This window comes from Lithobates pipiens, unplaced genomic scaffold, assembly GCF_037356315.1.
Source record: "Lithobates pipiens isolate NorthernLeopardFrog02 unplaced genomic scaffold, aLitPip1_a1.2 Scaffold_1, whole genome shotgun sequence".
NCBI lineage: Eukaryota > Metazoa > Chordata > Amphibia > Anura > Ranidae > Lithobates > Lithobates pipiens.
The window spans coordinates 215,118,140-215,132,650 of NW_027507685.1; the positions used below are offsets into that span (position 1 = coordinate 215,118,140).

General features: G+C 45.2%; 1 protein-coding gene across 1 annotated transcript in view; it reads left to right on the forward strand.

Annotated features, from left to right (window-relative positions):
• The first annotated feature begins 968 nt into the window (after window positions 1-968).
• Window positions 969-14,511, forward strand: part of NUMBL (NUMB like endocytic adaptor protein) — a 139,557-nt gene continuing 126,014 nt past the window's right edge. The window contains exon 1 of the mRNA XM_077482289.1: window positions 969-1,116. The gene's annotated coding sequence lies outside the window, so the exon portion shown is untranslated. The remainder of the gene's footprint in view (window positions 1,117-14,511) is intronic.

A 14,511-nucleotide genomic window follows, 5' to 3' on the forward strand; every position in this document is an offset into this window, starting at 1 on the left:
AAACCCTACAATAAAAATATTTTTAAAATAATATAATGTAACCAATAAACTAATAATAATATTAATAAAGAAGAAAAAGACTAAACGTATATATATATATATATATATAAAAAAAAACAATAAACTTACAATAAATAACAATTTATATAAAAAGCATATATAATAAATGAAACAAAATGTAAATATAATAAACCTAATGAAATAAAAATAATAAAAAATAAATAAATATAAGAAAAATAATACAATATTAGCCCTAAGGGCCGGTTCACACTGCGACGCGAGGCGAAGCGACACGGCTCGCCTCGCCTCGCTCCCGCAAGTCGCCCCCATTCAGTGCTATGGAACCGTTCTGAGAGGAGCGACTCGAGTCGCTCCGACTCAGAAAAAAGGTTCCTGTACTACTTCGGGGCGACTTCGGGGGCGACTTGCATTGACTTCTATGCAGAAGTCCTCTGCAAGTCGCCGCTGACCCCCCCTGCAAGTCGCGGCGAGGAAGTCGGAGACGCCTCGCCGCGGCTCGCAGTGTGAACCGGCCCTAACAATATATAAAAAAAAATGAAAACGAAAAATGAACAAAACAATAAAATAATGAAGTGTCTATAAAATCCAGCTAGCTATAGTATAGCAAGACGAGAAAGCACATGTAGCCAAGCCTTGGCCAGCAAGCAGACCACTGGAATCCAGCTCCAGCATCTCTACAAACACTTGATGATGGGATCCAGCAAACATTTATTTATGTTGAGTTCATTTCCGCTCTTCTTGTTGTTTCTAAATTTAGAGGAAAGAATTTTGTCAGAATTGGATACTTTGTAGCAGGAGGAAGGAATTTGACACCATAACAGGAGGAGGGGCTGAGAAGGCCGCCTGGGCGTGGCAGAGGGCATGATATTTACATATCCTTCCAGCACTGGCCAGTCAGGGAGCAAAGGGGCGTGGTTATGGTGATGGTCTGTGATCTAAGGAGCATGCGTGGATGAAGCAGTAACAAAGCGAAGGCTGAGTGTCTGCATTGGGTATTCTCCGCTGGAAGCAGAGATCGGGGAGTGTGGGGTGCTGCGGGCAGTGCAGGGAGAAGGAGGACCGGTGTGCGGGATTGGGGACGTGTGACAGCTCGCAGTGAGTACAGTGCTGGAGGAGGGAAGGAATGGAGCGATCTATGAATGAGTCACACGGGGACATTAATCTGGATTTACAGGAGAGGAGAGGAGAGGAGAGGAGAGGAGAGGAGAGTGGGCGGGTGCTGGATGTGTACAGAGGAACCTGAGAAGGAGGATGTGGGGAGATGTCTCCAGAGATCCTGGTACTGCAGGTGGTGGAGGAGGAGGAGGAGGAGGATGGATCATCTTATGGCAATGACAGCTTTCAATGGAAACAGACCTCAGGGTGACCACTGTACAGACATATTCATGTGTGTAATGTATGGGATCACCATATGTGTGCAATGTATGGGATCACCCTGTATGTGCAATGTATGGGATCACCCTGTATGTGTGCAATGTATGGGATCACCCTGTATGTGCAATGTATGGGATCACCCTGTATGTGTGCAATGTATGGGATCACCCTGTATGTGTGCAATGTATGGGATCACCCTATGTGTGCAATGTATGGGATCACCCTGTATGTGTGCAATGTATGGGATCACCCTGTATGTGCAATGTATGGGATCACCCTGTATGTGTGCAATGTATGGGATCACCCTGTATGTGTGCAATGTATGGGATCACCCTATGTGTGCAATGTATGGGATCACCCTGTATGTGCAATGTATGGGATCACCCTGTATGTGTGCAATGTATGGGATCACCCTGTATGTGTGCAATGTATGGGATCACCCTGTATGTGTGCAATGTATTTGATCACCCTGTATGTGCAATGTATGGGATCACCCTGTATGTGCAATGTATGGGATCACCCTGTATGTGCAATGTATGGGATCACCATATGTGTGCAATGTATGGGATCTCCCTGTATGTGTGCAATGTATGGGATCACCCTGTATGTGCAATGTATGGGATTACCCTATGTGTGCAATGTATGGGATCACCCTGTATGTGTGCAATGTATGGGATCACCCTGTATGTGCAATGTATGGGATCACTCTATGTGCGCAATGTATGGATTCACTCTATGTGCGCAATGTATAGGATCACTCTATGTGCGCAATGTTTGTGATCACCCTGTGTGTGTGCAATGTATGGGATCACCCTGTGTGTGTGTGTGTGTGTGTGTGTGTGTGTGCAATGTATGAGATCCCCCTCTATGTGCAATGTATGAGATCCCCCTCTATGTGCAATGTATGAGATCCCCCTCTATGTGCAATGTATGAGATCCCCCTCTATGTGCAATGTATGGGATCCCCCTCTATGTGCAATGTATGGGATCACCCTATATGTGTAATGTATGGGATCACCCTCTATGTGCAATGTATGGGATCACCCTCTATGTGTAATGTATGGGATCCCCCAATGTGTGCAATGTATGGGATCACCCTATGTGTGCAATGTATGGGATCACCCTATGTGTGCAATGTATGGGATCACCCTGTATGTGTGCAATGTATGGGGTCACCCTGTGTGTGGGCAATGTATGGGAGTACTGGGATCCTCCAGTCTCCTCACCCTGTAGATCTATACATATACAGGGATCTCTCCAGACTCCTCACCCTGTGTGCGCAATGTATGGGAGCACTGGGATCCCTCTAGACTGCCACTGATCACCCTCTCTGTGCTATATTAAACACAGCTATGTGCTATATTAAACACAGGGTGATCAGTCTGGAGGGATCCCTGTACATAGGTACAAGGATCCATGCAGACTGATCACCCTGTGTTTAATATCTACACATATTGATACAGGGATCTCTCCAGACCACCGCTGATCACCCTGTGTGTGAAATACTGTCTATATATATATAGGGATCACTCCAGACTGATCACCTTGGGTTGTGCTATATCTACACATGCCCAGGGATCCCCCTGGACTGCCAGTGATCACCCTGTGTGTGCAATACCTCCTATATACCTCTGTCTCTCCAGACTGATTACCCTGTGTGTGCAATGCCTCCTATATACCTCTGCCACTCCAGATTGATCACCCTGTGTGTGCAATACCTCCTATATACCTCTGTCTCTCCAGACTGATTACCCTGTGTGTGCAATGCCTCCTATATACCTCTGTCACTCCAGATTGATCATCCTGTGTGTGCAATATCTATACATTCATTCATGAATCTCTCCAGACTGGCATTATTGCATGCATTAACTATATATGCAGGGATCGTTCCAGACTGCCACTAATCACTCTGTGTGTGTGCAAAATCTACATCTGTATACAAAGATCTGTTCAGACTGGCACTGATCATCTTGTGTTTGCAATATCTACACATATCTATCTGTATACAAGGGTCCCTCTAGACTGGCACTGATCATCCTGAATATCCATTATCTATATATACTGGTATCTCTCCAGACTGGCACTGATCGCTTTGTGTGTTCTGCTGTGAAATCTATCCATCTATCTATCCCAAGACCGTCACTGACTACTCTGTGCTGTGCAAAATATATACAAGGATCTTTCTTCAAGACTGCCAATGATTGCTTTGTGTGTGCAGTACAATATCTATCTATTTAACATAGATCGATCTAGATATTGCACTGCACACACAGAGGTATTGGTGGCATTCTTCAGCAATCATTTGTATTTCAGAGACAGTGTATATGGCCTCTTATTGATAGTATACAGTGTATGCGCATATATATATGTGTGTGTGTGTGTATATATATATATATATATATATATATATATGGGTCTGTGTACATAAAGTGTGACTGATCACCTCTTTTATGCAGTATAGTGTGCATAGTCAGCCATATATCCTGTACACGATTTGTGTGGCCTCATAAAAGAGATGGTAGCCATGCGTGCGTTGGTGGACATCTTGGAGATGAGAGGGAGGTTGGCCGGTGGATCCATAATTCCTTCTAGCAGCTAATGTTTGGTTCTGAGAATTTTTGGCATTGCTTTAATCCACAGAAAGAACTCTAGTGCCGTTTGGTATAAGTGTCTCTTGTATACACATCCTGTCGGGGTATCACGTGTGTGTGTGTGCCGTGTTCTATGTATCTCAGAGATGTGATGTTTGGCTTTGCACGTACAGCTCAAGGGTTGAACTACATGAGCAATTTTAATCTCTCGCTAATGAGCGATTTAGACTCTTCCTGCCAAACAGCTCAGTGGTAACAGTAAATGTGCTGCAGATGGGGTGACTGCCAGCAAGTGGTTAAATTACTCCGAGGCATGGAGGTTTAAATCCCCCATGTCGTAGAAGTGCTGTGTACCTACTCGTGTACTGTACAGGCATACCCCACTTTTAAGTACACAATTGGGTTTATTTACTAAAGCTGGAAAGTGCAAAACCAGGCTCACTTCTGCATAGAAACCAATAAGCTTCCAGGTTTTATTACCAAAGCTTAATTGAACAAGCTGGGGATAGAAGCTCATTGGTTTCTATGAGAAATGAGCCTGATTTTGAACTTTCCAGCTTTAGTAAATAAACCCCATTGTGTACTGAAAAGTGGGGTATGCCTGTATTCACTCCTAGTTATATTTACCTATTCCAATATCAGTATACAGTTTAAGATTCTTAGCATGTATTTACAAGCATCCATGAAACCCATATGTGTAAGTTCTGGTGCAGTACATGCAGCTGAAGTGTTTTTATTTATTTTTTTTGTTTTGTTTTTTTACTCCATTTTTCTGCTGGCGGTGTATACCACCACAGCCTTCAGTCTTGTATGCTTCTACCAGTGTATACCATCATGGCCTTCAGTCCTATGTGCATCTACTAGTGTATTCCAAAATCATCATAATGTGAACCGCCTATGCCAATTTATGTATTGTTTTGGAAATCCCCTCCTAGGCAAAGCTCGCCAACTGTTCTGGGAATTTGATAGACAACTTCTATCCTCATATTGATTGGTGGTTCCAAATTATTAACTACTGCAGTAAGGAACAGACACAAAGATACACTCAGCATCTTTCCAAATAACTGTTCTGTTTTATTTGATGTAATTGAAGGTTTTTACACATGATTACGTAGGTATCACATTCATATTACAATTGTACTTTTATGGTAACAAGGGGCGTAACATAGGCAGGCTAATTCTAATCAGGACTCCAAAGAATGCAACCTGTAATGAAAACATTATTAGTGCCATATACATACAATAATACATACAAAATGGAATACAATATTATACAGAATTTACAAATTTCCTTTACAATATGCCCTCTTTTTTGATCAATATTTTGATCACTAACAATACCTGCTATCACCCCTAACCTGGAACCTCCACACGTTTAGACGGAGGTAGTCCCGCCTGAGGAGGCAAACTCCATTGTGGAGAATATAATAGCTGAGAGCAGCTATATTATTACCAAACTGACTTTTCATTGTGAAAAACAAATGATTGATAAGAAATATTTATAAGTAATTGGCTGTACACTTCTGTAGCCAGAATGGCCTTGTAACTTAATTGTGAACATGCTGACTTATCAGCATAGTTAAACACAGACAATTCTACACTAAATGGAAGATGTATAAAAGACAATATGGATTCAACATGGCTGAACTACTTTTCAATCTGAGGATAGAAGTTGCCTATCTATAAAAATGTTGACGTCTTTACGAGATATTGTAAGCCCCTGTACACACGGTCGGAGATTTTGCCAACCAAATCCGTCGGATTTTGCCCGTCGGATTTAGTCCGACGGCTTGTGTCCAAAACTGTTGCATACACACGGTCGGGCCAAGTTGGCGAAAAATCCGATCTTTCAGAACGTGATGACGTAATTTCGTTACGATGGGACTACATTCAGGCTAGTAGCCAATAGCGTTGATGTAGGAATTTGATCTGAGCATGCGTGGCACTTGGTCCGATGAAAATGCTCTACACATGATCGGATTAGGTCCGTCCGGCCCAGTTGGTCGGGAAATATTTCCAACATGTTGGAAAATTGGGTCGGACGGAGATTCGGACAGAATCAGTCCGATGCATACCATACACAGTTGGATTATCTGACGACACGGTCCGATAAGACTCATTCCGACAGATTCTCCGACCGTGTGTACAAGGGCTAAGGCAGGGGTTGACAAATTTGCTTTGAATTTAGGAGCCAGTTAAAAAAGTTAGGAGCCAGTTTTTTTTTTTTTTAGAGTGGTATGGATAGTCAGCTCCTGGGGTAAGGCCACTAATTTTCAGCCCCTATCCCTAACTCACAATGGAGCACTCAGTCAATAACTCCAATGAAACGCTGTTACATCAGGGTTATGGGCTGACCAGGAAGAGTAAGGCTGACAACAGGTGGCACTGGCAGGCACGTGGAACTGCCAGATGGCACTGGCAGGTGACACTAGTTGGCATTGGCAGGTGACACTGGTTGGAACTGGCAGGTGACACTGGTTTGTAACTGGCAGGTGGCACTGGCGGTGGCATGTGGCACTGATTGGCAGGTGGCACTGGTTTGGAAGTGGCAGGTGGCCCTGGTTGGCGGTGGCACTAGTTGTCACTGGCAGATGGCACTGATTGGCGGTGGCACTGGTTGGTGTTGGCAGGTGGCACTGGTTGGTGGTGGCACTAGTTGGCACTGATTGGTGATGGCACTGGTAGGTGGCACTGGTTGGTGGTGGCACTGGTAGGTGGTGGCAGGTTGCAATGATTGGTAGTGGCAGGTGGCACTGATTAGCGGTGGCATGTGGCACTGATTAGCGGTGGCATGTGGCACTGATTAGCAGTGGCACTGGCAGGTGGCACTGATTGACGGTGACACTCAGCACTGGCAGGTGGCACTGGTTGGCACTGGCAGTTGGCACTGGCAGGTGGCACTGGTTGGCACTGGTAGGTGGCACTGGTTGGTAGTGGCAGGTGGCACTGATTGTCACTGGCAGGTGGCACTGGTAGGTGGCACTGATTGGCAGTGGCACTGGTTGGTGGTGGCAGGTGGTATTGATTGGCGGTGGCACTGGTTGGCACTGGCAGATGGCACTGGTTGGCGCTGGCAGGTGGCACTGGCAGGTTTCACATGGAGCACTCTGTTACTGAAATGTAACAGAGGAGCTGTCAGATTTGAGCTTGATGTCGGGGTGGGCGGGGCCCGGCCAGGTGGGCGGGACTCAGCAGCTATCAAACACCAGCCAACAATTGGGCTGCTTAAGAAAAGGGGTGGGGCCACATACACGTAGCGGCCCGACCAGATCCCATTGGCTGGTGTTTGATAGCTGCTGGGTCCCGCCCACCTCCTCTCTCTATTGCTTGTCAGTTTCACACACTTAGCGCGGCACCACTGAGTGTGGAGGAGGACGGCGCTGCATGTCTGGGGCATCAATAGTGAGTGGGCTGGTGGCAGCTTAGGCGCCAGGTTGCGATTTCTGGTCGTATTGGCGACCTGGCACCTGGGGTTTGTCGAGCCCTGTTGTAAGGGAAATTAGTAAATTCTGTATATTATTGTATTCTATTTTGTATTTATTACACACACTGCACTCATTGTTTTCATTACATGTCTGCATTCTTTCGAGTCCTGATTAGAATTTAGCCTACCTATGTTGCGCCCCTTGTTACTATAAAAGTACAATGGTAATATTAACCGCTTCCCGCCAGTACATCACATGACGTCCTTGACTTTGAGCAGTGACATCTGAATGATGCCTGCAGTTATAGACATCATTCAGATATCTTCTTTTTCAGCCAGCGATTCCCTACACCATAAGAATGATCATAGCAGCTGTTCAGCCACTTGATTGTTCTTACAGGCAGCGAGAGGGGACGTCCCGTCCTCCCCCCTCCACCCGGTGCTTCTCCAGGCTCGCCGCTGCCATTGGTAAACCAGAGAAGGGATCCGCCGGCCCCAGATGCTGACCATAGAGATTTCCAGTGGACCAGATGGTAGCCGGAGTCTCTATGATCGTTCGATGGCCAGGTACAATGTTATGCCTCTGCAATCGAAAAAAAGCCGCCACCTCGGCTGAAAAGCTGAAATCGTTTTTTTATTTTTTTATTGATTTCAGCCTTCCCAGCCTAAAGATGAGATGTGGGGACTTATTGACCCCATATCTCACTGTAAACAGGACCTGTCATGCTTATTCCTATTACAGGGGATGTTTACATTCCTTGTAATAGGAATAAAAGTGATAGATCTCCTCTGTAACTCAAAACATTTAGCCAGTAAAAACGTTTAAAGCGTCGCCTATGGGGATTTTTAAGTACCGAAGTTTGGCGCCATTCCACGAGCATGTGCAATTTTGAAGCGTGACATGTTAGGTATCTATTCCCCAAGAAAAAGCATTTGAAAGATTGCTGCGCAAATACCGTGTGAGATAAAAAGTTGCAACAACTGCCATTTTATTCTCTAAAGTCTTTGCTTAAAAAAAAACATATTGTTTGGAATAATTTTTGGGAGTTCTATGTAATTTTCTAGCAAGAAAATTATGATTTTTACATGTAGGAGAGAAATATCAGAATTGGCCTGGTATGGAAGTGTCTTTCAAGTCTTGCCACGGATTTTCAATTGGATTTAGGTTTGGACTTTGATTGGGCCATTCTAACACATGAATATGCTTTAATCTAAACCATTCCATTGTAGTTCTGGCTGTATATTTAGGGTCTTTCCCCTGCTGGAAGGTGAACCTCCGCCCCAGTCTCAAGTCTTCTGCAGACTCTTATGCTCCGTACACACGGTCGGATTTTCCGACGGGAATTGTTGGATGTGAGCTTGTTGGCTGAAAGTCTGACCATGTATATGCTCCATCAAACATTTGTTGGCAGACTTTCGCCAACAAATGTTGGCTAGCAGGTTCTCAAATTTTCCGCCAACAAAACTTTGTTGTCAGAATTTCCACTTGTGTGTACACAAGTTTGTCGCACAAAAGTTCATGCATCCTCGGAATCAAGCAGAAGGAGCCGCATTGACTATTGAACTTCCTTTTTCTCGGCTCTTTCGCACGTCTTGTATGTCACCATGTTCCCGTGTTCGTAATTGTTGATCAACATTTGTCTGACCTATGTATGCAAGACAAGTTAGAGCCAACAACCTTCGAACAAAAATACATGGTTTGGAAAGTCTGATCGTGTGTATGCAGCGTTATGGGTTTTCTTCTAAGATTGCCCTGTATTTGGCTCCATCCATCATCTCTGACCAGATTCCCTGTCCCTGCTGAAGAAAAGCATCCCCACAACATGATGCTGCCACCACCATGTTTCACGGTGCGGATGGTGTATGTTCAGGGTGATGTGCCGTGTTTGTTTTCTGCCACACATAGCATTTTGCCTTTAGGCCAAAAAAGGTAAATGTTGGTCTCATCTGACCAGGGCACTTTCTTCCACATGTTTGCTGTGTCCAACACATGGCTTTGCGCAAACTTCAAACTGGACTTGTTATGACTTTCTTTCAACAATGGCTTTCTTCTAGCCACTCTTCCATAAAGGTCAGATTTGTGGAGTGCACGACTAATAGTTGTCCTGTGGACAGATTCTGCCACCTGAGCTGTGGATCTCTGCAGCTCCTCCAGAGTCACCATGGGCTTCGTAAGCTGCTTCTCTGATTAATGCTCTCCTTGGCGGGCCTGTCAGTTTAGGTTGGACGGCCATGTCTTGGTAGGTTTGCAGTTGTGCCATACTCTTTCCATTTTCGGATGATGGATTGAACAGTGCTCCATGAGATGTTCAAAGCTTGGGATATTTTTTTATAACCTAACCCTACTTTAAACTTCTCCACAACCTGACCTGTCTGGTGTATTCCTTGGCCTTCACAATGCTGTTTGTTCACTAAGGTTCTCTAACAAACCTCTGAGGGCTTCACAGAACAGCTGTATTTATACTGAGATTAAATTACACACAAGTGGACTCTATTTACTATTTAGGTGACTTCTGAAGGAAATTGGTTCTACTAGGTTATTGTTAGTTGTATATCGGAATAAAGGGGGCTGAATACAAATACACGCCACCCTTTTCAGATATTTACTTGTAAAAAAAATTGAAAACCATATATCATTTTCCTTCCACTTCACAATTATGTGCCACTTTGTGTTGGTCTATCACATACAATTCCAATCAAATACATTTATGTTTTTGATTGTAACATGACAAAATGCGGAACATTTTTCAAGGCACTGTATACATAGCCTTTAATCCCTTAGATCCACGCAGCAAACCTAACCTCTTAACTCTGCCAGTGTACACAAGCAAATCTCTGCTTCTATCACATCTTCAGCTCTGTTCACAAGCATATGACTTGATACAGTATGCCTGCTCCATTGTGTCTATCCTCGTATCTAACCCCTATGCCAAGATACCTAAGGATAATACATCTTTTAGACTAGACTCTAGATTCACCTTGTAGTACTTAGTGGCATAGACATAAATAACAATAGTTCATATACAGATTACTGGATAACGATGACCAGATATGGGTCCGGGGTGAAGGAGTGCCAGGATCTGCTTCTTGCTGTGACCAGCTTGCATGATGGATCTCGGCCAGACACAACACGTGTGAATCATACATTAGCTGTCTGCACCAGAGCAGACGTTAAGCAGCAACAGGCCTGTTGTAATCTTTGTACTACACCTGAGGGTGCCCAGTGAAGCCTATGTATTACCTCCTTATGTTGTCGGGGGCATGTTACACTGTGCAGATGCTTCATGCTAGCGGCCCTCTCACTTCCTCCTTGTGGCCCTCAGCCAGCTGCAGAGTTTAAACTAAATGAGGTTCAAGTGTTTTCCGCAAATCATCAGGGTGATGGCTTCATTATTTTACAGTTTGGGGAATAAAATCGGGCCGGAAATTTAGCAAGGTGTAGAGCAAGCTAATGTGCAAAGACGGTCACTGACCATTCAAAAATGACTACAAAAAATTCACGTTAAATGCCGTGCTAATCCTTTGAGTAGTGCTGCCCTGGGTGGAAATAATGCCGTCCCTTCTAGAGTCATCCGCCCTTGTATTTCATTTATAGGAAAGACAGGCATTGTATATCCTAAGGCGGAACTACGGGGTGGGGGTGCAGAGGAAGTCCTCAATGCAGGACCTGTGCGGTCAGGGGCCCAAGCATGACTCCTATTCCCATATATCTGTGCGCTCGTTTCTCATTCTCTAGAGAATGAAGCGTGTTTCTTCTATTCCAGCCTGTTCTTCATTCTGTTATCTCTTGTAGACAAGATGGGGAAAAAAAAGATATCCTGATGTAATAAAAATAAGCAAATGAAGGTGAACGATACTGCATGACATTTTTTGTGCATGATATGCCATGTCCCAGTTTACATTTTTTTATATATATATATCACTGTTTCCCCTTATTGAGACCAGGGCCCAGTAAATCCCTTAAAACCTTCAATGCGGCAACAGTAAAAAAATTAAATAAAAAGTTTAACTTTATAGTCGCACAATAAAAATATAGGAATACAAAATGTGTTCATATGCTGGAAGGCTCTGGATGGGGCTGCAAACGGATGGGGGTTCTGAATAGGGTTAGGGGACACTACAGCAAATTTGGGGGCCCTGGAAGGGATGGGGGTTCTGAAGGGAACTAAGGGCGACTGTGGGGGCTGGGATCTGTGGAGGGAGCTTTGGGTCCCTCCAGGTGGCTGGGTGCTTTGCAGGGGCACTGGCAGGGACTTAGTGGTGCTGTGAAACACTCTTGAAGGATGGAGGGGCACTATGAGGGGCTGGAGACTCTGCAGCACGCTAGGGAGCACCTAAAGGGGATGGGGGGTCACTGTGGGATGCTGCGCAGCACTGTGGGAGGTTGAGGGAGCACACAGGAGGTTGCTCGTTTGGTATGGGTGCAGTTTTGTATTTTCTCAGTGAATGCAAAGTGTTCTGATTGGACGAGGTGGGGTGGTGATGTCATCAGTGCTGGGACAAGGTCTTCTAGAGCCCAGGGCGAACATGCCAAACTGCCCCCCCCCCAAGATGTATGAGTATTATGTGGCAACAAAGATCCTCCTTAACAAAAAAACTGAGCACTAATCCCTTTCACTCCCCCTAAGCATAATTTTCCCTCCCAGTACAAATCCTTCCCCCTGCTGAAATCCCTCCTCCCAGCACAAATCTTTGCCCCCCATCACAAATCTTTGCCTCCCCCCCAAAAAAAAGATCACCCCTCCTAGCACAAATTCTCTTACCCTAAAAATTCCCAATTTACCCTCCCAGTACACATCTTCTCTCCCCCCCCACTGGAACCCCACCCAAATAACAAATCCCCCAAATCTTCCCTCTAAGCACAAATCTTCTTCTCTCATTCCCCTTCCCCACACAAAGCCCCCTAAGTTAACACTCTTAGCATACCCCTAAAAATTTCCCCTTCTAGAACAATACTTACAATCTTGCCACCCTCCAAGTTCCCCCTTGCAACAATCTCCGTTCCTCCCCCCACCAATCTCCTTTCAGTGCCCCCTTCACCTCACATGATACCACAGTGCCCGGGGCAGCCGCCCCTTCTGCCTACCCCTTGTCCTGGCCCTGGATGTGATGGTCTGCACCCCATCCTAACAGAGAACACTTTGCATTCATTGAGAAAATGTAACATTGAGGTTAAATTTACTAAAACTGGAGAGTGCAAATTTTAGTGCAGTTTTGTATGGAAACCATTTGGCTTCCAGGTCTGTTTTCCAAAGCTTACTTGAACAAGCAGAAGTTAGAAGGTGATTTGGCTACCATGCACAGCGGCCCCAGATGTTGTACTCTCCAATTTTAATAAACCAACACCATAGTCTCTGATAGGTGCCTGTGTCAAGTGGGTGACCTTCTGTATCCACTAAGCAGCAGGGCAGCCGTTCGACATGGAACTCCGAAGCTAGTGCCTACTACAGCAATTTCCAGCCTCCAAGGAGTTCCCACAGGTTGGGTCCAAGCTTGACCAATGTAACTATGTTGAAATTGCCATACCTACACCTTAGCTGTAAATAGATTTTTGGAGTTTGAGAAGTGCTATTTTGTAGATGCTTTTCAACCAACCTCATAATCGCCTAAAAAATTTACAGCTGACAACTCCAGTTTTGAGAATTTCCTAGCATCAATAGAAGCATGTTTTCCTTGGCTTCCATAAAAGTGCCAGCTGGCTCTTGGATTTAACAGAATGTCTCTGTAAATCTGTCCACTACTACACATCAAAGATTATTATATTATATACTTGAATGTGACTTATTCCTGCTAAATAAAATCCAACCTGAGAATCACTTGTATTATATTAGGTATTCTATTACAAGTCGAAGGTGGGCGGCGTCATAAATAAAGTACATTTGTTTTTTTGCGGAGGCATGTGCCTTGACGAATGGTGTCAACTGTGTTTTTATACTCATAGTACAGGGATGCCTGTAATTTACTCATGTAGAGACTATGCTTTATGCCCGTAGAACCCGGGACAAGCTGGTTCTATGCTGTGTAGAACCTGGGACAAGCTTGCTTGATGCCTGTAGAACCTGGGACAAGCTTGCTTGATGCCCGTAGAACTTGGGACATGCTGGCTTGATGCCCATAGAACTCAGGACAAGCTTGCTTGATGCCCGTAGAACCCGGGACAAGCTTGCTTGATGCCCGTAGAACCCGGGACAAGCTTGCTTGATGCCCGTAGAACCCGGGACAAGCTTGCTTGATGCCCGTAGAACCTGGGACATGCTTGCTTGATGCCCGTAGAACCTGGGACAAGCTTGCTTGATGCCTGTGGAACCTGGGACAAGCTTGCTTGATGCCCGTAGAACCTGGGACAAGCTTGCTTGATGCCTGTAGAACCTGGGACCAGCTGGCTTGATGTCCGTAAAATTCAGGACATGCTGGCTTGATGCCCGTAGAATTCGGGACATGCTGGCTTGATGCCTGTAGAACTCAGGACAAGCTTGCTTGATGCGTGTAGAACACAAGACAAGGTTGCTTGATGCCCGTAGAACCTGGGACAAGGTTGCTTGATGCCCATAGAACCTGGGACAAGGTTGCTTGAAGCCCATAGAACCTGGGACAAGGTTGCTTGATGCCCATAGAACCTGGGACAAGGTTGCTTGATGCCCATAGAACCTGGGACAAGGTTGCTTGATGCCCATAGAACCTGGGACAAGGTTGCTTGATGCCCATAGAATCAGGGACAAGGTTGCTTGATGGCTGTAGAACCTGGGACAAGGTTGCTTGATGGCCGTAGAACCTGGGACAAGGTTGCTTGATGCCCATAGAACCTGGGACAAGGTTGCTTGATGCCCATAGAACCTGGGACAAGGTTGCTTGATGCCCATAGAACCTGGGACAAGGTTGCTTGATGCCCATAGAACCTGGGACAAGGTTGCTTGATGCCCATAGAACCTGGGACAAGGTTGCTTGATGCCCATAGAACCTGGGACAAGGTTGCTTGATGCCCATAGAATCAGGGACAAGGTTGCTTGATGGCTGTAGAACCTGGGACAAGGTTGCTTGATGGCCGTAGAACCTGGGACAAGGTTGCTTGGTGGCCATAGAACCTGTTACAAGGTTGCTTGG